We start from the raw sequence: 24,947 nt of genomic DNA on the forward strand, positions 1-24,947 counted from the left end.
TGTCCTTCCACGATTAGACAGACTTCTCTGAGGTAACAATGAAATGAAATCCTTCCCATAAATCCAATAATTAAAATAAACTGGGATAAGAATCAGCACATAAAGTGGGTGAGTAGCTTAGTACATATTTTTTTTTTCTTCCTTCTTGTCTCTTTTTATGCATATTTAGTAGACTTTGTAGCAGTCTCTTTTGTGTCTGAGGCAGGCAGATGCTTTTACTCTCTTAGCTTAATGATGTGGAGAAAAGCAGAAGGATGCAAAAAGTCTCTAAGTGCTTCATCTTCATAGATAATAGACACTGAAACTGTATTCCTCACACCATCCCCTCGTCCCAGCACAATATCTGGAAATGGTGAAACAAGTAGAAATCTGTGCTGTAACACACGAGAAAATCCTTCTGTAGACACTGTGGGCTTCTTTTCAGAAAAAGACCAGCAACTGCATGACCTAAAGGATTAGAGCTTGAAAGTCACAACACTTTCTTCCTGGCTCTGAGACAAAGTGTAAATGAGGGGGGTCTCACCAGCTATTCAACATAAAATCATCAGGGCCAGTCCTGGACAATACAGGTAAATAACAGAAATGAAACATGGAAGATATCAACTGAAGCTAGTCTCCAATTTCCAAATATCAAAATTGATGTAATGTCACTGATTTCTTACTATACTTAAAGGAACAAGTCAAGGTAAATTCCATTAATCTTCCAATACGATTTTATCTTTTCCTGATTATTGTCCCTCTGTTTTATATCATTCAAGTCAACAAAATGAGTTGCCAGCTTTTACTTGATTGCTACTAGACATGAACCAATTTCCCCCCAAGCACCAGACTCTTTAATTATTCCTTGTGGCAACACTGAAAAGCTCTTATACTGTGTTACTTAATAAAATGTTTAGAAAATTTAAATCCCAGGCCAGTGGCTTTCAACATTTTAAAAGGCTGATGAAATCAGGTACAATATGGGCAGTTGGGGAAAAAAATTAGAGTTAGACATACCAAGAGGATTAATATCAAAATACAGGTTGGGGCTGGATGTCCCAAAGGATAAATGGATAAATGGACAACTGTAATTGATTGTATTCCTAATATGTATTCCTTTATGTGACATATACCATTTGTAATTCTCACAGCAACCCCGCAAGTTGATTTTTTTCCTGTTACATCTAGTAATTCACAGTACCCTACCTGTATTTGGAAGGCCTATTTTGTGTCTTCAGTCCCATGTCATTTTTCTTGCTTGTATATAAGAAAATGAGGTCTATTATTAACAACTTCAAGTGCAGTTTCTTAAAATTCCTTTTAAAATATAAAGTGGATACTCTCTCCTTAAGATGCAGCTAAAAGAGTCAGAAATTTACAATGATTTTATCATAGAACTAAAACATATTCCTAATTAAATTTCAAAATGCTTTAAAAATAGATATTTATCAACCTAAGAAACAACTGCCCTAGATTTAAAATGGAAAAATTACTTATTTATACTTGATAGATTAGAAAAGAAAGACACGGCAGGAGTGAATGATATACTGATGGCAGCTTAGTCAGTGGCCATAAGTAACATCCATTCCTTCCTGTGACCAATGAGATTCTCTGTTGGGAAGTCAAGATTGTATCTTAAGTGCCATATTCCACTCAATACCCCATTTTCCTGCTTGCTGCAGTAACCAGGATTTCACATAGACATTACTAGAGGTACAAAGTAACCCTCCGAAGAAGGTATAAGTTAAGCCTCTTTTTCCTTTCCCTTCAGAACTATATTAGTTTTAATTTTTATTTTATTTTATATTTTATTTTATTTTATTTATTTTATTTTATTTTCTTTAAGGGAGGGGCAGAGGGAGAGAGAGAATCCCAAGTAGGCTCCATGCTGAGCGTGGAGCCCAATGTGGGGCTCTATCTCATGACCGTGAGATCATGACCTGAGTCTAAATCAAGAGTTGGACGCTGAACCACTGAACCACCCAGATGCCCCCAGAACTATATTATTTTTAATCTTTTCCCCTTTTAGTTGATTGAGAATTAAGAATTAGTTGATCAAAGTTGAGAATCATTTGGTTTATCATCAATTTGTTTTATGGTGCCAATTTCTGGCCAAGAAAACAAAGATATCAATTACCTTGTTAAATTTTATGTTGTGCATATCTGTATTCAAAAGCTCCAGTTAAAATTAACCTTGATTGTCTCTCTTTGACAAAAGGGAGGATTTACATTTTGTTTCCCCCAAAAGCATGGTGAATTACTTTTAAACACTAGGATACTCTGATATACACTACTTACTTTAGAATGTATCACAGAGAATATTTAAAATTATACATTTAAGTATATTATATATATTTATTACACAGTACATGTTTTATGTTTTATATATGCGTACTTATACACACGCGCACACGCACACACACACACACACACTACACATGTCTTTAGGAGAGCCCAAGAGAATGCAAGAGGAGGAAACTGAGACAGGGGAAAAGGGGTATTCAGGAATAAAAGATGCAGAATGGAGTTTTGTTCCACTGTGAAACAAATAGAGGATCTTGAAATTCCTAGCACAAAACCTATATTTAAAAGGTGCTAGATATTTTTTTTTGTTTCTAGGCTATTGGAATTGTCCTTAAGAGTGTTACACAGTTGAGTAGGTCTCAGACAAAAGGATGTAAGTACACCTGCAGATACGTGGTATGCCAAAGTAGCATCTTAATGCCCTCTTTCCTGAGCAGCCTTCCCACCTCCAGGTTAAAGTCCAAATCCTAGCATTGCGTAGGACTCCTACCAGCCCCCACCCTCTTCTCACTTCCAACAACAGGATGTCTCTCCAACCCACTAAAATGAATCATTTTGTTTATATTTTGCAATAAGGCTTTTATAATTGTGCCACAGAGTTCACAGGAAAATAGGCCTGGGGCAGTCGATCTTCCTTATTCAAGCACTTGCCTTCTTTCACTTCACTGCTTCCAGCCTGATGGTATGCAGGCTGAGCTGAGGGGAAAGAAGGATCAAAGGCCCCTGAAGAATCAATGAACACTTGAGCATGTGACCCACTATTCCAAACACAAGCCCCTTGCTAACTGCTAGTCCTCTTGTAGCTCTTGGAATACATATAACTTGCTTGATCTCCTTGAAGAGTTGGCTCAAGGGAGTGATTTTTTCAATTTCAACAATAATAACATATGTAACTACATGTAACTCTAATGTGTTTTAATGTTTTTCAGCCTTAAAAGTACTTTCACAAATAACATCACATTTGAGCATCACAAAACCATGAGAGGTAAGCATGATTTCCTCTTTTATGGATTAGGTAATAAAAGCTCAGTGACATTTGTAGGTAAACAAAATTGGAACTTTAAACTAGGAGTTGTGGTTTCAAATCCTGTATGTTTTCCTCCATATCAATCTGTTTATATCGTGTATTCTGAAAGCTGATGGATGTCCAGGAGTTCCCCCTGCCTCTAAATATTCTTTCCTAATTTTGCAGTATGATAGGCATGTCCATATAGTAATGACTCTCTGGATATATGTGCTTTTATTTACTATTATTTTTATTTTTTAAAGATTTTATTTTTAAGTAATCGCTGCACCCAACATGGGGCTCAAAAGTCACAACCCTGAGATCAAGAGTCACATGCTCCACCAACTGAGCTAGCCAAGCACCCCTAGATATGTGTGCTTTTAAACCAGATTAATAGATTATGTTACTTGAAATGTATAAAACATTGGATAACTGATTTCTCTATAGGGATTAGTGCTTATAATTGTCCTTAACATGTAGAGTCACCTAGCAAAGAATAAGTGTCTGGGGCGATGAATAGTGGAATGTGAAAGTTCGGTAGAAAAGGAAGGGCTGGAAATTGTCCTGAGCATGAAACTGTCCCTGAGTAGGGCATCAGAATGAGAAATCTAAGGGTGCTTGGCTGGCTCAGTTGAGATTCCGACTCGATTTTGGCTCAGGTCATGATCCCAGGGCTGTGGGATACAGCCCTGTGTCAAGCTCTGTGCTGGGCATGGAGCCTGTTTGAGATTCTCTCTCTCTTTCCCTCTACCCCTCTCCCCAGATCATGCTCTCTCTTTCTAAAAAAGAAAAATAATGATGAGGGGGGGATCTAGTCATCTGCATTCAGTACAAAAGTATCAGAGAGGATGGATGCATCATGGGAACCAAAGAGAAAGGCTAAGAGTATCCTTTGATCTAAAAACACTCAGTGCCTTTGGGCATCATAAGAGATTATCTGGAAAATTCCCTTTATACTGAAAAAAACAGAAAGAATTTATAAGAAGAAGGGAAAAATGAACCACATTCAGTTGTCTTTTGTATAAACAAAATAGTACTTCTCACTGCATTTCTAGATTTTGCTAACTAGAAGTTAGCATTTCTAGTTTTGCTAACACTACCATCATGGAGCTCTCTTGGGGACAATGATGTTGAAACCCATAGTTCAGGTGGATATGCTGAGGCAGAGTAGCTCACATGGCATGTCAAGTGGCTTATAATGGGTGTTCAATCCAATGACAAAGGTATGTGGTATGCCATGCCCAGTGACTTAGCTTTAACTGCTGTGCATATTTTCCCCTTAAAGCCATCATTTCAAAATGGAAGTATTTTTGGTATGACTTGGTCTTTATTTTCATGTTTATCACTATGGGGTTTCTCTTTTCACCTTTCGTCTTATAAAGAATATTTTCAATCAGCACCCAACCTATCAATATATAATTCACATGTGAATCACAACTTATGCTTACAGATAGCTTTATTCCAAGAACAAGAAAGTACAGTGACCTTTTGCTTATCAAACGCCAATCTGAATAACAACAGTTGATTGTGTCGTATTACTCAAACAGAATGGTTGCATTTGTCTTTCTGTAGTTCTTTAAAACTCACGATTTAAACTTGGAGAAGGAAATACAAATGCTAAGATCAACAACAGTCTTCTACTGGCCTGAAATGGCTCTAAGATTAAAGCTTAAAGATGCAGTGACCAAGGCTGAATTAAAATCCTTAACCTTCCAAAGAGGGAGTTTCACCAGAAGCTTCTCCTAACTATTATCCCAACTACATAAAGATCAATGTGCTATTTGAACTCAGGAACCTATTAAGTTACAATTCTCCATGAAGGTCAATTTGCCTTCCTGGCAAGGGTTTAAAATGTATATTATGCCGTATATAGATGTGCCAAAATATGCTTAGAGTGGGAGCTCAGAAATACTGTTGAATGAACAAATGAGTGAATGATGCTTATGCAAGAGGCTAATGCTATAATGCCTGAATCTCAATTACAATGAGCTCCCTGTACCTGATGTATTAGACTTTCACTGTTGTAAATATTAATTGAAATTGAGTGAACCAGATCAAGATTTCAAAATATTTTTGGGAATAGGTTATAAAGGGAATTTTTATGGTGTTAGCCCAGGCCTGGGCTCAAAGCCTGGCTCCAGCTTCACCACTGTATGACTTGAGCCAATTGATTTCACGTCCTCTTTTCTTCAGAACACAAAGGAGATACCAACATCTATCTTCAAGTGATATTGTAAAAATCAAATGAGAAGTTATATGTAAAAGATTTACCATAGTCCTGGGTACAATAAATGTTAATTCCTCATGCATAAATATTTTTTATAATGGGATTTACTTCAACAAGAACTGGCCTGAATTAATTGGCCTGAATTAATTTGCTTCTGTATGCAGGAACTGTATCTCTTTCATTTTATCATTATATATATAAGGATAAGTTTCTCCCTTCCGTAACTTGGAATGTCGCTCATCCATTCTATGGACATTCTAACACTTTATATGAGTAAGTAAAAGTGCTAGGCATAGAGTTACTGCCACAGGGAATGGAAAGCAAAAGGGAGGGAAAGGTCTGAAATGTTCGACAAAGCATCAATCTGCTTCCACAAGAAAAGTAAGCATATAGACACTGGGAGAATCAAACAATACTATGTAATTGAGAGACCCCCAAATATAAGTGAAAAGACCATTATATAATTTTAATACAATACATAAAAAGTAGGGGCACCTGGGTGGCTCAGTCGGTTAGGCAGCCTACTCTTGATTTCGGCTCAGGTCATGATCTCATGGCTCTTGGGTTCAAGCCCCAAATTGGGCTCTGTGCTGACAGTGCAGAGCCTGCTTGGGATTCTCTGTCTCCTTCTCTCTCTATCCCTCCCTCACTTGCTCTCTGTCTCTATCTCTCTCAAAAATAAATACATAAACTTTTAAAATATTTAAAAAAAAAACATAAAAAGTAATAATGGTGGTAGAAGTCAGGACCCTTGGGTTGAAGATTGACAATGAGAGAGCAATCACAACTGAAGGTGAACAACAGGAAGGAGTAAGTAATGGGAAATGTTTTAAGCTGTGACAGGAGGGTATTTGCTCAGTTAACCAACCCTTCTGGCCAAAATTCATTGCTGTCAGTAGCATTTATTGTGCACCATCTTTAGGAGGGGGCTGGTAAGAACCTGTGTGACTGTCCAAAAGATCCAAGAGTTAATTGATAAGCAATTGATACATTTATTTTTAAATACATTAGGATACAATGGGTTAAGTGTGTTCCTTAATTTTAACTTAGCAACTCTGCATTAATTTTGAAGTTAATTCTAACCTAAAATCCAGAGGCTATTAATTAACTTTTGAAATTCCCAAATAGAGATATGCAGTCCAGGAATAGTTAAATCTAAATTAGAAACTCTAAGAAGACCCGAGCTAGGATGGCATTTTGCAAAGGCAATGCTTCTCCTGCCTTTATTTCATGCAGCCCTGGAACGTGTTAGGTAGCATAAGAAGTGTTAGAAGTAAGTCTTCATCAGTGAAATGAATGGTGTTCAAGTTAATGTGGCTTGGCTAGAAAATATTACCAATGTACCTCCACATTTGCATGAACAAGATGTTAGGATCAGCAAACCCAGGGTCTTAATACCTCTGGAGTGTACATGTGGTCTAGCAATTCCATTCAGCCCTGTGCTTTTGCACTAACAAGATGATTCCAGGCTAAAGCCCATTCTTGCTAAACATATGGCTGCATGTGTCTCCAATGTACCTTTCCAGCAAGACCCCTGTTAGAGTGCCTGAACGAACATAGAATCAGGTCTCCACAGAACTTCGTGAACAGATTCATGTGACCTCTTTTGTGCATGCTTGCCAATAAATTTTTTTATAGATGGCAGACTGTGAGACCTGTTATGCTGCCAACACGATTTCGAGGAGGAAACCCTTATCTCACTTATCTCAAGTTATCAGACAATTAGTAGTATCTACCAAGAAGAACCTAAAGATCATGAATGGCCAAAATGGCTTAGGATATTCTTAACAGATTGGGAAGCAAGAAGCCGCAAATATTTATTCAAATGGTTTACTGCAAATACAGATATTTATCTTCCATTTAGATCATGAATTTATTCTTTGTGCTTGCCACTGTGCTGTGTATTAAGAGCAAATATAGATATAAAAAATAAAATTCTTACCCTAAATGGGCATACAAGCTCTGTGTATGTGCATGCATGGTGTGTGTGTGTGTGTGTGTGTGTGTGTGTGTGTGTGAGATGAGGGGTTCAGGAAGATAAAAGAAAAGAGACAAGCATGTGTCTGAACAATTATCACTGGCATCATACTTGCTATGATGATAGGGTCATGCACTGTATATGCTACTAAAGTATGAAATTTGGACTCCTAATTCAATTTGTGGCAGAAGGGTAAAATGGGAAGGTGGGAGGTAGAGAAGGTGGTATCTGCCGTGAGTTTCGAAGGACAATCCGGAGCTAGCAGGGAGAATAACAGGGAAGGGAGAAAATAATTTATGCGAAGGCATAGATGTAAGAAAGCCCTTGAGAAGGCTGAAGTACAATAAAACTCCACGATAATGCAATAACTTGAATTCAGATATGAAGCAATTGGCTCACCAGGTCATTTCATTATCCTTGCAAAGCAGGCTCCTGCATTTTACATGACTGGATGTTCTGGACCCCATTTACAATATAAGGACAGCATTTCCTATAGTTTTTTGAAAATGGCTGGAGCGTGAAGTACATGGCTGTGAGTGATGGGGAGGGGATTATGGCCAGAGAAGGTGCTGAAGAGTTAGGCATGAACATGAAAGGTTTTAAGTATCAAGCAATAGAGTCTGGATTTTATCCCCAAAGTAATGGTGAGTCAGAAGGATATTAGGCATGAAAATGGCATGGAAATATTTGTGTTTAGAAAAATAACTGGCATTAAGGGTGCCTATTTGGCTCAGTCAGTTGAGCCTGCAATTCTTGATCTCAGGATTGTAAATTCAAGCCCCACATTGGGTATAGAGATTACTTAAACATTTTTAAAAAATATTTCTAAAAATCTTAAAAGAAAAAAGAAAGGGGAGCCCAGCTGACTCAGTTGGTTAAGCATCTGACCCTTGATCTTGGCTTAGGTCATGATCTCACAGTTAGTGAGTTTGAGCCCCATGTTGGGCTCTCTGCTGGCAGCATGGAGCTTGCTCGGGATTCTGTCTTTCTCTCTCTCTCTCTCTGACTCTCCTCTTTTCTCTCCTCTCTCTCTCTTTCTCTGTCTCTCTCAAAATAAGTAAATAAACTTAAAAACAAAGAAAAAGAAAAATAACTGGCATCAGTATAAATGATAGACTGAAGGGAGCTGTATCAGAGGCATGGAAACCAGATAAAAAAGGTGCTGTAGTCATAGCAAAGAGACAGGAGGAAGATGTAAACTAGGGCAGTGGCAGTGGAGATGGAGACAGAAGAGTTTCAAGAGACATTTGGAAGGAAGAATTGATCAGACTTAGTGACTGAAGGATTTGAAAGTGAAGGGAAAGGATGATAGCATTTTGTTGCTTTGGATGACTCAGAGAATGGGGGATTCATTCCCTACATTATGAAATCACTAGTTTGGGAGAACAGGAAGAAAAGGAGGTTAGTAATAGATTTGTTGAACACTTATAACAAATGCACATTTCCTTAATTATTTTTCTTTAGGAATTGCAATTGAACTAGTCTACCATAAGGAAAAGTCATTAGATTTCAATGGCTTGAGCTGAGCTGGATTAGATACATTTATCATGAGTTGACTAGGAGATTTAGAAGCGAAGCTGTCAGAGGCTTAGTTTGGACTTATTTGTCATCAGCCCTAACTAGGATTTTAATAAATGGGAGGAGGTGAATTTAAGAGAGGGTAATGAGAATGGAGACACGTATTCTTGGAAAAAAGCTCGTTAATTCCTGGTTATGATCATGTATTTGTTATTAGCGATGCTGAATGATGTTGGTGATGTAACACAGCGGCTCCTCAAATGAGTTTTAGTAGCAAACAGGGAGTTTGTATTTTGAGGGAAAACTTAGTGATGCATTGATTTAGTCATTCCATAAAGCATTCATATATTCATCCATCTAGTAATACTTATAGAATATCTGCTAAGGCCCATGCACACTGAAAGAGCTGAGAGAGTTTCAACAAATTTAAAAAGAAAAAAAAAAATCAAATCTTGGTCAGAACATTCAAAGAAGCTTTTGGTACTTCAGACCTTCTCTGTGTAAATAAGGGCTCAGAGACCTGATAGGAATAACTAAAGTGAATGAATACATACTCTGGTTTGGTTGGATTCTTTTTAGCTAGAGCTCAAGTTGTTTTTTTTCTTTAGTTCCAAGCCTTACTTATGCTCAAATAGATTCCTTATAAACTGGACAATCTTTTCTTGCTCATTGTTTCATGTTTTCCATGTGCCTTCTAAGAATGGAACAAGAACATGTCAAAATGAAAAGAGTGACTATTGCTACTCCAGAACTACTAAGAATCCCCCTTATGCAAGGAAATCAAGACCAATACTAGCAAGGATATGATAGTAAAACAAAGGCTATCTTTTACAAGTGAATGTGCAGGCCAGAAAGTCTCTGAATATTTCCGCTCTCAGAAAACATTTTCTCATCAATTTCCCTTTCCTGTGTGATTACTGTCTGGGGCCTACTGGAGGGAGCAGAATTCTATCAAATGTTGGTTCTATTAAAATGTACTTGGCTTCTCAACTATAAACAGTTGATGTAACATCTTTATTGCCTTCAGTTTTAAAGTGCAGACACACAATGAGAAACAAGTTCCATTAACAGTGGTTGTTGCTGAAGATTATAGGACTAATTTAGCGTTAAGAGGATTTTTATCCAGTGTGTCTCTCTTGGCACAATTTCACATGTACGATCTAGCACATAAGGATAGAAACCAAAGAGCAATTTACAACCCTTCCCCAATTTTAGGATAATTTAGATTGGCAGAACTAAGATGAGAACCATTGGTTTTGTTTTTTCTTTAAGCACCCGATCAGTGCTTCTTAAGGCATGGACTGCAGTAAACAAGTATTGCCCTTTGGCTAATGTAAGCAACTAATCTTTTCGCTACTCTGTCCCTGCGCCTCATTTTTTTCCCTTCTAACAACAACAGCTATGTATAACAAATACATCCAAAGACCTGGGTTCAAGTCACAAGCTCTTCCACTTACTCACTGTTTAATCTTGGACAAGTCACCTAATCGAAATCCTGTAGCGAGCATTTACCGTATATTTCTCTAGACAATACATATGCTTCTCTTTGATATCACAAATTAACTTACTACATGCTATCTTATTTAACTCCCCTCAAAATTCTGTGAGACAGGTAGCTTGATTATCCTCCTTTTCCAGATGAGGAAACCGAGACTCAGGGAAGTTGAGTGACTTCTCAAGGTCATAAAGCTTGAACTGGGACTTGAACCGAACACCCAGGCCAAAGGCCCACAGATTTGATCATTAGACTCAATTTGCCTAAAAGAGTCGTGAGTTTCTCATGTGTGAAATGGAAATCACAATAAAGAATCTCTCAAGACTTCTACAATAATTAAAACACAATATTGCATAAAGGGGTCATTATTATTGTTATAGTTTTTGCTGTCCTACTTTCTCATAATCCCAGATTAAAAACCAGGAGAGCTCTTTTATTTGCAACTATTCCTTTGTTCTCTGAACACAATCTCCACTATACTGACTTCCCAATATTCATTCCTTCCCATTTGTTTACCTGTGTTAGTGACAGTGCCCACCACTTTTTGTAATTTCAATAACTGTGTAACTCTTTTTTCTTGCTCCAGGCTTCCTTACCCTGATATAACCTTCTCATACTACCTCATTAATATACAAAAATACAATATTCCTATTATCATGTGTCATTCTTTATTGCTTATCAGGCGAAGACATCCCAATAGCATCCCCCTGGTATTTGAGACGCTGGGTCTCTTGGTCCTATATTATCCATTCAAACCCATTTCTCAGTAGCATCTAATGGAATTGGAAGGAAAAACTTGTTTACTGGATGTTTGTTATGTGCAAGGCAATGCTGACATTTGGTGGAAAAGAGTAGCTTAGGCACAGGCCTCATGAAGTAAAGACCAGAGACACAAACATCAAGTAAATACATGCATAGTAAATTACAATTATATAAAGAAGGGGTGGGTGGGGGTCCAAACTAAACGAGTACAGAGGTTCAGGGAAAATTGCCTGAGGCAAAATAAGACAATTCACCTTATATCCCCAACACCGTAAACGTGGTTCATTCCCTTCCTTCCCTTGAAAAATGTCCCATTCTTCTCCATGCAAATCCAACCATCCTGTTAGTTTTCCTCGGGATGCAGTTTAAGTCCTCTCACAATATTAAGTTTTGCTAACTTCTCTAGCCACCAAGGATTGTATTCAAAAAGAAAATCAGTGCATCTGCAGTTCTGTCTTCCTTATCAAAGTTGACTAATAGATTATGGGTTTTAGGGTCAGGTATGGTATAGCGTGCCCTCACAACTTGATTATTGATGTTTTTATCTAAAACGCCTGGGTGCTTCACCTTTAGATTCCACATAATGCTATGATAAATGAGTGTCTGTTTAATGGATAGCCGAGTGTTCAGTGGGTGTGCGCATCTAGGTGTCTAGAAATCTATGCAACAAAAGTAGGGATCAGAAACACGGCTCTAATATCTTAAGCAACCTTCCTAATGCTTAAGATTAACCTAATCCCACTCTTGTTCATTTGCTTTAGGTTTTATTTGAGCTAAATTTTGATACTCTCTTTGCATTAACACTGGAGAAAAACTGCTTATTGTTCTGGAGGTTTGGCTACATTACCAAATGTTAACACAGGATTCATAATAACCCAAAACCGAACCCGCCTATGAGATTCACTCCTCCCTGTCATTTGCCTTCCGGATTATATATTTAATGCCAAATTTCCACAAAAAGCTAAAGATAAATCAACAAAATAAAGACCTTAAATCTTGGTTCTTGGCATGCCTCCGAAAGAAATGTGCTCTATGTAACAGAGTTCTGTCGCTTTGTTTTTGTTTTTTTCTACTTTTCAGAGCTCTGCTTAGCATGCAATCTTAAAAACAGCTAATTAAAGCTAACAGGACTCAGTGGAGGTGAGTGAAGTTTTCAAAGCAGATTAGGTTCAATTTTGGTACAAAACTCTGCCGGAATAAATAATGTTAGTAGTTGTGTAGAAAGGTGTGTGAGACCTTAGGGATGTCAAGGATTCATTTGCTTCCTTTTGTCTACAGGTTAAATGTCAAGGCATAATGCTATTCACATGAGAGAAATTCCAGCTGAGCCACTGTTATCGCTCCTCTTTTCCACTCCCACTCTCAAAGGGACTACATTCAAAATAATGATGCAATGATATAAAGTTCATTCGCCACAGAATCCAGGTAGGTGGTCATTGGATTGTAAGCTGCTCAAAACACAGAAACTCCACATTTTCTATATTTTTGATATCTAGCTTCTATACTTTAAACACAGTATCTTTTCAGTGAATATGACAAAACAAAAACCTGCACAAGAGGCAAGCATTTTGGCCTGTCTTTCATGGTTTTCTCCTGACTTGTAAGTAAATTTGAACAGATTTCTTCATAGCTCCAGTCTTCACGTACTGTTGTACGAAGTCTGTTCACATGTTCAACAAATATTTGTTGGGTGACTATTAAGTGCCAGGCAATGTTCCGGAGAGTGGTTCTGTTAGCTATGCCAACAGCAAGGTGAGTGTTTCCAACAGAGATGAATGATTCTGTTTGACAGAGAGCATGGAGAGTAGAAAGAGGATTTGAGTAGTAAGACCAAATTAAATCTTGGCTTCAACACTCACTTAGTGAGATCTGTGGCTAAAACCTCTGAAAACAAATATCTTCATCTCTAAAATGCTAATAGTTCAAAAAATATTTAACCGATGCCTCCATGCGCAGACAGTGTGCTGGTGCTAGAAATGCAGTATGGCCCCAAGCAGATAGGGGCTCTGCCGTGGTAGGACTGAACATTTCAAGCATATTCAGCGCACACCGTTACTGTACTAGTGACTCTTGTGTGGTGCAATCAGTCTGTGTGGTGGTTTTAAAATGTGCCCACAGAATGTTTAACACTTTTTCCTTCTAAACGTAGAACCTAATTCTCTTGCCCTTGAATATGGGTGCACTTTTGGTGCCTTGTTTCTAATGAAGAGAATGTGGTCAAAGTGCTGCTCTGAGGCTTCTGAGGCTAGGTCGTAAAAAGGAGAGCTTCTCCTATTGTCTCTTGGATTACTTGGTCTGGGGAAGCTCCCAGGCATGTCATGAAAACACTAAAACAACCTGTGGAGAGAAGCCACCCGCTTGGTACCTCAACTGGTACCAACCAACTTGCTAGCCATGTGACTAATCCACCTTTGAATTGATCTGCCAGCTATCACATGAGGTCAACTCCAGCCAAAAGTTTTCTGCAATCTCATGAGAGACCTTAAGCCAAAACTGCACAGTTAAGCCACTCCCAAAGTTTAGACCCATAGGAACTGGAGTCTCTGCCACTAAGTTTGGGAAGGCAATTTCTTACAGATCAATAGATAACTGATTTAGCCTATGATATAAACATTTGGGTGAAGATAAAGAATTACGGTGGAAGATCATTTCAAGCTTCCCTTAGTTTATCTCCCATGTTGGAAAAAGAAAAATTAAATAATTCTTCACAGCCTTCTAGAGTTTCTTTTACTACAGGAGAAAATCCAAACTCCTAGATCTAGTGTTGAAAGCCTCACACCAGAGACACAACTTGGTCTCTCCCATGCTCCAGCACTGACACTCGACGTTGGCTGAATCGGTCTGCCTACCCTCAGCCAGCTGTTGATCATGACCTTCACTCTTGAAGGGCCTATCTCTTCATGTTGCATATTCAGCATATCCATTGGTTTTCCTTTCAAGCTTAATTTGAGTCCTGGGGTAATTCTTGATTACGCTAATGCAAAGCAATCCCTTCCTTTTTTAAAGCTTCCAGTAGTTTTTATTGCCAATGCTACTTATTAATACTTATTTTCCTATATATCTACACTATTACATGTCGCTACTAATTAATCAATACATAGTTGAGTTCCTACTACGTGCAAAGCTAGGTTTAACACTTTTACTTTAGCTACATTTAACTTTTTTTTAAATCTACTATAGCATATAACTTTTATGTGTGTGGAGTGTGCGTATGTGTGTATTTTTCCCCAGAGTTAGATTGTAAGCAAGTTGAGAACAGAACACAGACCTATTCTTCTCAGCTGTAGGCACATTTTGTAGAATATGAATCTCCAGAAGCATCTTTATACCATTTTCATACATGGTAGTAATTTCAAAATAATGAAACCATTTTTGACATTTTTCTCATTCTCCCAATATTTATGAATCTAGAAGTACAGTGATACTGTGTTAGAGTGTTGAAGTGAACTGGGTTCCCTTGGCCATGAAACTAAATCATGAAATCCACTTGGACAAACACATGTGCATAGGAAAGTCCAGGAAATTATGAACACTTCCTTCCTTCATCACCAACCTCCAAGTGGAGGCATTCTCTTCAACTGTCCTGAAGATGTGATCTTCAATATAAGACATAAAAAAGAGTGTGGGATTTCTAGCATCCTGGGGATTACAGCGAGAGATAAAATGTTAAAATGAAGCAGGGAACCCTAGCAAATTTTTCCCTGATACTATTCAGAGAATTAAATCCATTCCTTGGTTGGCTTTCACAGTCATAAGCTAGTAAAAATGCAACTGATTTAAAATATAACTGAAAAGATAACTGAAAAGAAAGGAAAATGTAGCTCTCAAACTTCCAGTTGCATAAGAATCACCACCTGGGGAGTTTTGGGGCTGTCTGGTCCTCACCGCCCCACGCACCACAGCACCTCATCATTTCAGCATCCCTCATCATCACCATCACCTTCTCCACCACCACCCCCAGATGCCCATGTAAAAAAGCCCAGGGTATTTTACATCTTTCAGTAGCATATTTATATGATTTAGATTAAGGTAGACTGGTTGAGTGTATCTGTTTATAAATCACTAAGATAGACAAGATAAGGAAAAATACCAGTAATATTGTGAGATTCTCATATTATTTTCTCTTCAGTTACCTGTATTTTTACTCCCCAAATTTGTCTGAAGTTGTATTAATTTCATTTGGACAGTATGAAATTCAAGACTTATAGTTGTGCATTGAAAGCTTCCCTATTATGAAGAATAATTCTCTATTCTTTAAAGAAATCTGGATTTTAAAATCTGGAAAGAAAGTGAAGGATTGAAGGAGAGGGTGTTAAAAAGTGGTCGGGGGCAGGGGGGGAGGGGGACATAGCCAGCTGTGACAGGTCTACAGACATTGTAGCCCCATAACATTTCCAGGGCAATCAAGAGATCATGAAAAGGAAAACTGAAGTCGAAGTCTTAAAACCAGAACTCTGTGCCCAATCCAATCACTAGCTTCTATGAAATCATCTCCATGCTGCTGTGGAAGTTCCTTCTAAAACATTATCTGAGCCCAATGTTCGCATTTTGGTTGTATGTAGGTGTGTGTGTGTGTGTGTGTGTGTGTGTGTGTGTGCGCATAGAAAACGGCCTGAAAAAATTGTACACTTAAATGTTAACAATAGTTATCTTTACACGGCAAGATTATGCAGGACTTCTGCTTTTTACAATATGCATACTTATATTACATTATTTAATTTTTAAATAATAAGCATGTATTTCTATGGTCAAAAGAAAAAATAAATATGTTAAAACAAGGCTAATTTACTAAAAAGTTTCAATGGCTTCTCATCCTCTCCAAAATAAAGTTCAGTACATTTGGTATTGATCAGATAGCCTCACCTCCCCACTTGCAACAAAAAACCTCCTTTTCCAGACAAAACAAACTGCAAATTCCTGGCACATCTAACTCTGTCATGTCCTCTGTCTCCACTCACGTTGGTCTTTGTCCATTAGAAATGCAAAGACACTACTTGTCTAGCTGCCAAATGCTTCCTCATTCTTTAAGACTCATGCTAAGACATAGGACTTCCTTGTGAAGCCCTTCCTGATATCCCAGGCAGTGCTATGGGAGCCAACCGGAGCCCAAGGTAAAGGAAAAGTCAGTAATATTGAGCCTGACTTTATCTAAAATGTTAACATTTGATTCATCATAGAATTTTTAAAATTAATCTTTATATTTTAGAATATTATATTGAAATATGATTGATCATAATTACTGGGGTTTTGCTAACCCTTCAAAGTTTGCATTGCACTCGCATTGCCATAGACCCAGCCCTGATCCCAGGTAAAGTTGTCTGGACTCTATTTGCTCTGCTGCTTTGCTCTTGAGCCTACCTCCACTGTGGAATTTATCATGTCGCATATTTACTACAGATTCTGACATACTTATTAACCTTCTAGAAACTTGACTGTTCTGAGGGTTCATGGCTTTTTTGATCAGTGCAGACATAGCAGGTACCCTTTAAATATATGATAGAGGCAAGGATAAATGTGCAACCACAATCAAGTCTTAAATTTTTGAGCCTCAGTTTTCTTCTCTGTCAAATAATATACTAGATTATCTCAGTGAGACTCAATGATTGATATTATATCATATACCTATATAATATTACAAGTAATGTAAAACATAATATCAGGGTGCCTGAGTGGCTCAGTCAGTCAAGCATCCGACTTTGACTCAGGTCATGATCTCACAGTTCATGGGTTCGAGACCCATGTCAGGCTCTGTGTTGACAGCTCAGATCCCGGAGCCTGCTTTGGATTTTCTGTTTCCCTCTCTCCGTGCCCCTCCCCCACTTGTGCTCCGTCTCTCAAAAATGAATAAACATTAAAAGAAATTAAAACGAAAAACAAAAAACCATAATATCTAACACTAATATAGCTCATACTATGTGCCAGATACTTATCTAAGTATTTAGTAAATATTAACTCATTTAATTTTTACAACAACTCTGTGAGGTGGCTGCTATTATTAACTTCAATATACAGATGTGGAAACCAAGGCTCAGAGAACCAAGAGACCTATCCAAGGCTTGTGTTTGAATCCAGGCAGTTTGAATATGGAGTTTGTGCTCTAAGTCCTTATTCTGCCTCTCACAGTAATACTAATTTTACATATAAATATAAATGTGTAAATATATAACCAAAACAAAGATTTCATTTTTCTTAATGTGAATGGTCATTCTAATTTTATTCCACAGTGAAATTCCAATGGACTCAAGACCAGTGACTATCAGATGCTGTGGCATTTCTTCCATGAGGGCTGGCTGCTCTACTCTAAAAATATACACTGGTTCATTTATGAAAGCAAAGGACACAATGTGACCTACAAAGAGAATGAGAAAAGTTGAATGGTGAGAGCAGCATAAAATGACAACGGTTTGCTAAGCCAGGGTTCCTGGGAGATGCTTAGAAGAATACTGAACAGTCACTTGGGAAAGCACACGGTCAGCCAACCATGGAGCCAGGCCCTCACCTCTTCTAAGTATCACATGTGAGCCTCAGTCTGGGCTCAGTGCTCTTGAATAAGTGAAGGAGAATGGGTTGAAATTACTTTGTTAACTCTATCTCTTAGCTTTAAGGGTATATTGGAAACATCCACTGATACTGGGGACCTTAGCAAGTGACATTACTGTACTTGTGAGGATTTTATAAGTAATCAATTATTTCTCTTTATTTGTCACATAGACTTGAATATTAGAGCTCCTTACGTGAGAGTAACAGGAGCCCCTCTGCTCTTTATGAAGGGAAGGAAATAAAGAAAGAGTGAAAAAGAGAGGACGTGGCCCCCAGAGACAATGTCAGTGAGGCAGTCATTTCTGGGAAGCTTATAAGGTAAATCATCAAAAGTAGGCATGATGCAGAATGGACAGGAGAAAAAAAATAGTAAGACCCCCAAACAAGAAATCTTCCATTGTGCAATCAATAGCTATTCTTTACTCTTTATTTTCCTACTTGTTCAATTAAGTTTTATTGTACTTTAAGATATTCCCAGCTCTCTGATGCAACTCTGTGTACTAAGCCTTAGTTGAGCATTAGTTGAGAAATCCTTTTGTCATGTTATCTGGCATTAGGGTGTGCCCATGGCATTGCGTGAGAGAATTTCAAATCAGGTCTGGGGGAGATGGGCAACTACCAGCAGGAGCTGTAGCCAGCCCTGTGTATGAGTGTGCAGGGGCCATGTTCACACTGCCTTCTTCCTGCTGGTTCCCTACAGCCCGGTCGGCGCAGCGTGCTTGGGGATGCAGTCACCGTCTCGGTTTCCCTGAGTTTCACGGAATTTATCTCCATGTTGCCATCTAAAGGGTCAATAATGTTTCCCAATGTTCGCTACTGATTCGCTGATGGAAGAAGTAAATGATGGGGCTTTGGCTGTGAAATTCAAACACTGCTCTAATGTTTTCTGGAACTTAAGCAAGAAGCAGACTATAAATCTCTCCCACACAAAAATATTCTGTACACATTCACATGAACTCTCAGGTATTTGTGAGGGAAATTCCCAGGTGGATCTACCTGGGGAGGAGTGAGAGAGCTTTATATCCCTTTTCTTGTCCCAATATTAGCATTATAGATATTGTTTTAATGTTTGTTTGTTTATTTTGAGAGAGAGAGAAAACAAAAGTGAGCAGGGGAGAGGCAGAGAAAGAGGGAGAGAGAATCCCAAACAGGCTCCATGCTGTCAGCCACTCAGGCACCCCTCCCAATATTAGCATTATAGATATTTCTGATAGCACAGTCAGATTTACCTGAAGTAAAAACCAAACCAAAAGCAAGCTAACTTCTTGTCCTTTACCTATCTCAGATGCACAATGAGCTTTATTTCCATGCCCCTCTAGGTGAATGCGATAATCCAATCCCCCATATCTTTCAAACTGCACTACATTCTAAATGATACATTCCATTCTTATTTTGTTCCCTGTGGTAGGAATCATACTGTATCTGATATTAGTATGATGCCTTGGCATGATTTCTGATATTAATGTACTATTAGTCTAATGAGTGAGCCAAGATTAAAGCTTTATAAAGCACTCAAAAACCACTATTAGCCCACACATCCACAAGAGAGATAGAAAGGAGAAATAATTGGAGTTTGGGTGATGAGGGAAGGCAAAAGGGTAAGCCTTAGATAAGAGCTTGTCTTTTAATAGACGAGGAGGAGGGGACAGGAGCATGCATGTCCACATGGCAATGAGCATGGGATGTGTGGAAGACATCTGGACAGTGCCTCTTTAGGTAAAGGCCTCATACTGCAGAACGCAGTGAACTGAAAGTTGAAGGAATCCTGATCATGAACATCTTGAAAGTAGGATAAAGGGGAGTTGAAACTCAGTAGACCCAAAGAACATTTTAAGGGATAATCTGATGATAAACTATGGGAAGAATTAGAGGTTGGGCTTCCAGAGTGCTCCCCCAGCCCACCCCCAAAATAAAAACCTAATGAAGAAATACAGGCACAAAACAATGAGATCTCGAAGCAAGGCACTGCAGGAGGGATGGAAAGGATGGGGTAACTCCAGGACACATTTCACAAGACAGATTCTGGCTCATGGTTATGGGAGGTGAAGGAAAGGGAGGAGGCAAGGATGAGTCAGACGTTTCTAACCTGAGAGACTTCCTGGTGCTGCTGGCACACGTGACAATGGAGAACTTGGATGGGGCAAGACCTGGCAGGAGATGAATGATGCGGGGTTCTGAGCTTCCCAGAACAAAACCTACATTAATTTTGAGCCAATCAAAATAGAACAGGAAACGATTTACTATGGGTGCCTCAACTACTGCAGCTGAATCATGGGAAATCCATTCCCCAGAATGGAATCTGGTCCTCATGTGTTTGCCATCTCTCCCATGGAAACACGCCATGTGCAAAGTCGGAAGCAAAAGCAGGGCCAGAAAAAGCTTGGCTCCTCTGACTTTCACAACCTTTCCCGGTAAGAGGCCCCATAGGCCTATTCAACATGAAACCACACAATAGTTTCCTCTTAACAGTTCAGGTGCTGTATAGCAACATGCATGGACCCCGCAAACCACCAATTAATCAATAATTTCAATCTTCCTTCTCACATTTTTTCTTGGAGCTGCTGACAAGTAGAAAAATCAATTGAGTTCACTTTTATAGCCATGTTCGATCTTTGGCAGTGCTAACAGGTGGTATGAGGAAGAAAAAGGAGATGCTGTAAAACTCAAATGAGCCGGATCTTAGGATTGCCATTGTTGGCAGTCGCGACCTGAACAAAACTACTACAGTATCTGCAGGGAAAACTGTGTTTAAAATCCAGCTTTGGGCACAAAGCACCCATGTGAATATGGGTAAGTTACTTAACATTTTTGTGCCTCAACTTTGTCATCTTTAAAGTTGGGACAATCCTATCACAGTTTATAGAGGTGATGTATTAACTAAGGAAATAGATGCAAGGTACTTAGCACAGTGTCTGACACACAGTAAAGTGTTCAATAAGTTTGCACCCCTATTATTATTTTTATTGCAACCCTGAAGACAAAAGGTATGCTTTGGAGGCCAAAAGTCATGCTGGGAATGGCAATCTTGCATTTACCAAAGTGATGGAGTCACATCCAGACGGGCAAAATTCAGTATAACCCTGTGCTAGCACAAATTTAGATATAATTCAATTAGCAGTTGGCTCCTGCCTTCCCCTGGGTCATTTGCAGATGTGAGATGGGCTGAATTTCTTCTCTTCTGAGGAGGCAGGGGTATTAGGAAGTGATGGCTCCAGGACACTTGCAGTTTAATCCAAGCTATGGTCATACTTACACAGTATAATTTCCATTGTGCTTTTCGTGGTATTTTCAACCACTTGAAAAATACTGTTTTTCATTAACTTCATAGAAATGTGGCTCCTTACTTGGCAAGACTGCAATTTTTGGAGACCACTTATCTCATTATGCCAGGGTTTTTTCTGTTCTTGAAAAGTAGTCAGTTCTGCAGTAATTAGGAACTGCTTGCCTGCACTTCATGGGTATGTGCATGTTAAAAGGAGACAAAGATAGCTCGCTGTACATTATAGCTGGGCTTAGTCTAAATGCATTTTGGAGGGTTTGTTTTGTTTGCCTCTGCTCCTAAGCATGGTGTTTCAGCTTTAAAGTTTGTCTCCTGACAAGTTACTGCGTGTACAGATTATAAAAGCTTGGAGCTATTTCAAATGTGGCGCCTCAGCCCATTCTTCTCTATGCAAACAAGAAGCATCCTGGCCTGTCTGCCAGGCTTGGGAAGCTTTCCTTACCTGGGACTTATTATTTGCAGAAGCTAGTTACCTAAGCTGTTGATGGCAACACAGGAGGGTGTAAGTGAAAGCAGACAATGCCAAAAGTAAGTCTTTTGCTCAGGACGGGTGCCCTCCATGGCAGACGCTGCAGCAGCTACCTAACTCACCCAAGTCCAGACTTCCACAGATGCCCATCAGTCAAGAAAACTATGGAGGGAGCCCTTTGATTCACTAATTATATTTGTTCTGAATGACGTATCAGTCCTACACACATGCCCAGCTATTCTGAGCAGAATGTGCCCACGGGATGACAACTCCTGTTCTCACCACAGCTGAGTTTCAACTGGGGTGTAGCCTGGAGTTTCTTCTTCATTTCTCTGTTGCTCAATTAGCACTGAAGCAGTCACTGTAGCCCGGAAAGGATTTTTAACTCTGTTAAACAGGACGTGATTTCCATGATACTACAATCACTACAGTGATTCATGCAGAGGCAGAATTCTCCACTGAATACTAACATTTAGGATAACTGATTCATATATCGGAATGCACCTCCCCCCCATATTTCTGGATTTCATTTTCTAGATAGACGCAGAGAAGGGGTGCTTAGATTCCAAATTTCTAACTTTTAGTCTACTTTTATGAAACCTAAGTAATGCAACATTATTTAGAAAGAGTACAGTACTGACTCCTCGATGTAAGAAATGTGAGTTCATAAGCTTAAAACCAGAGTCTAGGGCCAGACTGCCCGGGTTCATCAAATCTTGACACCACCACTTTTGAACTGTGCAATCTTAGCCAGGTTACTTAATCTCTCTGTTGCACTGGTTGGCTGTACTGGGAATTGAATAACACTGCCATTACCTCCCCAAACGTCTGGCACACAGTATGAGATCAAGAAATATTTATTTTTATTATTTATTATTATGAACTCACTTTAATCTTTCAGTACGATAGATATGAGAAACAAAGAAAAACAACAATAATTGTTTTAGAAAAAGAATAAAAATGCCTGAATCCAAACTTTGACTTTGAAGTTTTCCCTCTATACCACAAGACAGGGAAATAAAGTAACTACATCTATACTAGTTTTGGATTCTCTAACTTGCTGTACAGATAGCACCTCTAGTTATAAATTATATTTTATATTCTATTGACTATAGGATGAGTTGAAATTTTGGACACAAAGTTTTGTCCAAAGGTATTATGGCTCTATGTATAAGATGGCAAAATATGAGACAAATCTCATGGACAAAGAATAAGTAAAGGTAGTTTCCAAAACCTTTCTCTCCTATCCCACATGATCAAACTTTCACAAATTACAATCGCCCAGGTTGCCCAGTGTTCTCTTCTGTAAAGTGAGAGGGTACCTTCCTTCTAATAGTTCTCATAAAGTTCCAATAAAAACAATAAACTTTTTTTTGGACTGAATTTTGTAAGTTCTGAGAGACTAGCAAAAATACTTCCACTGAACTCTCCTATAATTCTGTTCTCTCCTACCCACAAACATAAAGACAATCACCTCATAATTAATTATTATTAGTGTATGGTCAGAAGTCTATAGTAAAACGTGGTTATTCGTCTCCCTTTGGATACTGTGTTTTTGCAGACCCTTTAAAAAATTAGGTCTCTGAGATACTTGTCACGTGATTTTTTTCAAGGTTTCCCCCCCCCGCCCATAATTTAGTGAAATTATAAGAGCTCTCCAAGATTTTTTCCATGAATCTCTAAATCCTATCAGGTAGCACCAATTAAGACTACTCACTCACACACCTTATATTTCTGTCTTGTAAATTTTGTAAGAGAAACTTATTATATAGCTTAAAACTCCTTATAAACAAGAAATTAATAGAAATAAGTTGTTGAAAGAAGCTAATAAACTTTTATCACTATCATTCGTGAATTGATAATTAGCATCTTAAACCAGAATAGTTCAAAGAGTATTTGTCCTTATGTGCTGAATGCATTATTTCTGAACTCCATGCTACCTAGAATAGGCAAGAATACATAAATTTCAAGAGTATACAATGGACTAAATCTATTATAAACAACTAATATACATGACATGAAGAGAACAAAATTATGCTGCTTTTATAAACAACCTAATAAAATATCATCAACAACTCTACATAATAACTTGAGCAAAAGTCCTTTAGAAATGCTAAGTTGCTATTCAAATGCAAGGAATTATTCATTCCAGTATCAAGAGTTTAAATGCTTTACACTAATTTAATTGATATTCTCTTTTGAATTATTCTATTGTGTATGAATCAAGTAGATTCCATGATGGCTATCATCTTACTTCTTAAGACTGAGTGACTGAAAAACACTTATTTTTAAAAGTCACCAGCTCATTATTCTCTTTACAAATAATTCAGCATACTATTCTTTTATATAGTAAATTACCAAGATTTATCTGAAATACAATCAGATTTATAGAAATTTAGTCTATGAGAAGCTTTTTAGGAGATGGCTGCTCTGTGAAACATGATGTATCTCACTTAACCTTTACTCCTCTACCAACAAAACTGGCTTCAGGGTTTAAGAACAAAAGCAAAGGGGCGCCTGGGTGGCTCAGTCGGTTAAGCGTCCGACTTCAGCTCAGGTCACCATCTCACGGTCCGTGAGTTTGAGCCCCGCGTCGGGCTCTGGGCTGATGGCTCAGAGCCTGGAGCCTGCTTCCAATTCTGTGTCTTCCTCTCTCTCTGCCCCTCCCCCGTTCATGCTCTGTCTCTCTCTGTCTCAAAAATAAATAAACGTTAAAAAAAAAATAAATAAAAAAAAAAAAAAAACAAAAGCAAAAACAGGGGTGCCTGGGTGGCTTAGTCGGTTAAGCGCCCGACTTCGGCTCAGGTCATGATCTCATGGTTCACGAGCTCTCTGCTGTCAGTCTAGAGCCTGGGGCCTGCTTTGGATTCTGTCTCTCCCTCTTTCTCTGCCCCTCCCTCGCTCATGCTCTCTCTCCCTCTCTCTCTCTCAAAAATAAATAAAAACATTTAAAAAATTTTTTAAAAAAAGAATGAAAGCAAAAACACTGGTTAGATCATTGGGGTTCTCATCTTCCTCCCCTCCCCCACCCAGTTCTGAGGAATTTTCTGTGTCTTTCCTGAATCTCCATTCTGGATCCAAAAGAAAATAATGGCCTGAGTTAGGCGTCGTGCCCATTTTATAACTTGATGATGACTAAAAATAGCTGGAATAGCACTAATTGGAAAGCAATGTTCTTTTAAATTAAATGTGTTGATGCATTTGCACCACTCATATCAGTCCTGAAGAGAGATAAGAGATTTTTACAGTACCCTGGATTTCATTTGTTCAGTTCATCAGATACCGGTCTATGGTTTTTGTGACAATATAAAAGTAAAGGATGATCTAGCTTGAGACTGATACTTGTTTGTGTCGTACAAACCATGGTGAGATTTATGAGGTGAACAATA

At 38.5% G+C, this 24,947-nt stretch overlaps 1 protein-coding gene across 1 annotated transcript in view; it reads right to left on the reverse strand.

Moving 5' to 3' along the window:
• ABCA12 (ATP binding cassette subfamily A member 12) overlaps positions 1-24,947 on the reverse strand; it is a 174,897-nt gene that overhangs the window by 135,594 nt on the left and 14,356 nt on the right. The gene's annotated exons all lie outside the window — the stretch shown is intronic.

Source organism: Panthera tigris, chromosome C1 (assembly GCF_018350195.1).
Source record: "Panthera tigris isolate Pti1 chromosome C1, P.tigris_Pti1_mat1.1, whole genome shotgun sequence".
Taxonomy (NCBI): domain Eukaryota; kingdom Metazoa; phylum Chordata; class Mammalia; order Carnivora; family Felidae; genus Panthera; species Panthera tigris.